The following is a 2734-nucleotide window of genomic DNA, read 5'->3' on the forward strand; positions in this document are numbered from 1 at the left end:
GCTGCAGGATGTGGATCCTGTGGGATTTGGGTTCTGCAGGATTTGGATCCCATGGGATTTGGGAACTGCAGGATTTGGATCCCATGGGATTTGGGTTCTGCAGGATTTGGGTGCCGCAGGACGCGGGTCCTGCAGGCACTGGCGAGGCCGGTGGATAATCACCCCTGCTGGATCCAAGGAAAACATTTCCTTGTGGATTTGGACCATTCCACAGCCAGGAAAACCCCTGTGGGGCGATCACACCCCTGAGCAGTGCAGCACAGCACCCCAAAAACACGGAGCCGCCTGGAAAACCCTCACACCTTCCCAAATTCCCTTTGTCCCTTCAAGGAATCCTCTGCATTCCCTCGGTTCTCCCCTTCCCATCACCTTTATCCCACAGTTTTTCCCAGCTGGAAAAGGCAGCACCTCGTTTTTCCTGCTCCTGCCCGGCTCTTTTCCACCATCCCGCTCCTTAAAAGCGAAATAAACCCCATTTATCACCGTAACGATTTTAATTTCCTGGCTCTCCGGTGATTTATGGAGCTGCTTCCCGGAGCTGATGAAAGTTCAGGAATGGGCTGGGGGTGGCGAGGGACACTCGGGGACACCGTGGGCTCCCGGAGAGTCCCGTGGCAGCACGAGGTGGGAAAAAGCTTAAAATAAACCGGAGTTGAGAGGGAAGGGACATTCCGCCATCCCACAGCACGGAATCAACCCTGGATGCGGGAAAATCACGGGATGTGGGAGCAGCCGGTGCCACCCGGACGGTCCCCTGGGGCTGGCGGTGTCACCCGGCCCCGCTGGCGCTCGGGGCGGCGGTGACAAAGCGACCTCAAAAAATCGGATGGGTTTGAGGCCAGAAATCCAGGTGGGAAACGCTCCAAGGAGTGCGACCCTGCCCTGCATCATGGCCAGAGGGGATGTGGGGCTTAAAAACCAGCGGGATTTGGGTCAGGGAATCCCAGCGTGCCGCTCCCCTCAGCCTCCTGGGTCACTGGGAACCTTTGGAAAAGCCCCTTTGGAGAAAATTCCCAATCCAGACCTTTCCCAGCATCCCCGTCCCCAGATTCAGCTGCCTGGATCTTTTTGCCTGCATTCATTTGCTCACATCTCTCTCTTTTTCCTTATTTTATTCCCGTTTTATTCCTTATTTTATTCCACTTTTATTCGTTATTTTATTCCCCTTTCCCCCCTTATTTTACTCCCCCTTTCCCCCTTATCTTGTTCCCCTTTTCCCCCTCATTTTATTCCCCCTTTTTCCTTATTTTATTCTCCTTTTTCTCCTTATTTTATTCCCTTTTTTCCCTTATTTTATTCCTCTTTTTTCCCCTTATTTTCCCCCCTGTTTGTCCCGAGTCGCAGCTCGATTTCAGGAGTTTCAGAACTTCGGGATCGAAGGCATCTCCCGGGAATCCCCGTGTCCCCAGGGAGGGTGACTCCCAGAGGAGTGGGGTTGATTTTCATCCCTCAGCATTCCCACTTTTACCCCTGCAAACCAAGGGCGGAGATTTTGGCTGCGGATGTCACAGCCAGGACATGTCCCTGTGGAATTTGGGGCCATCCCAGGCTCGGCAGCCCCATCCCCCAGCGCTCCCGAGATGTCCCCAGGGGATTTTGGGATCTGATGTTGGGAATTCTTGGGGAATTGCCACCTCTGGAGCATCCCGCTGCTCCTGTCACCCCTTTTAAGGCCGTCGCTGCTGTCCCCATGGAGCAGGGCTGGGAGCGGCTCCAGGAGAGGCTGGAATTGTGTTCCCGTTGCTCCGGGATATCCAGGATTGTGCCTTTCCCTGCCAGCTTCCAGCCGGGATCGCCCCTCCCGAGCACCCCTGTCAAGCCAAGGATGCCCCAGAGCAAACATTCCCCAAAAAATCCCAGTGTCCAAACATCCCTTCCCCTCTCCGTGGGTGCTCCCAGACAATTCCCAGCTGGAAAGGCAGCGCCTGATCCCATTTCTCCTCGGGCAGGCTGCTCCCACAACCCCAATTCCTGGAATTCTGAGGCTGCGCGAGGACCTTGGGAATTTAAACCACATCTCCACCTCTTCGGCCCTGTCTCTCCCAAAAAAATCCCTTAAATCCCTGGATTTCAAGGTCCCCCGTGCCCGGGCTCCAGCGCTGGGATCCGGGATGGCTCCCAGTGTCCCTGGGATCCTAAACCCACCAATATTTGCCACCATTTGTTCCCCATCCCCTCACCCCTCCCATCCCAAAGAACTCCAGAATCTCCTCCCGCTTAAAGCCAGAAATTCCCTGGTTTTTTTCCCCCAAAAAATCAGCTTTGCCGATTTTGGGGAATTTTAAACTTTTTTTTTGTTTGTTTGTTTTTTGAGGGAGGGTTGGTTCCTTCCCTCTCCCTCTCTCTCTGTTCCTGCTGGGGATGGAAAGTTTTGCTCCAGCTCACCCTTGTGACTGGAAAAAGAGCCAGAGCAGCCTCGGAACAAGGGGATGGTTCTTCTTTCCTGATTTTTTTTTTTTCCGTGGCAAAGTTCTCTGGGAAAGAGGTTTTGCAAGGAGGCAAGGAGTGAAATCCCTGGAAAAAAACAACAAAGCAGGATCCAGAAAGGATGAGGATGAAAATGTGGAGGGGATTTAGGGGGAAAAGGGTTTGGGATGGGGGCAGAATGGTCACGGAGAGGAGCAGGACCCCAGAGCTGCTGCCTTTCCCAGGAAAATCTGGGAATGTGTTTGGGAATGATCTCGGGGGTTTGGTAAAATTCCTGGAAGGGTTGGGGGAATCTCTGGGGGTTCGG

The sequence above is a fragment of the Parus major genome, chromosome 26 (genome assembly GCF_001522545.3).
Source record: "Parus major isolate Abel chromosome 26, Parus_major1.1, whole genome shotgun sequence".
In the NCBI taxonomy this organism is placed as follows: domain Eukaryota; kingdom Metazoa; phylum Chordata; class Aves; order Passeriformes; family Paridae; genus Parus; species Parus major.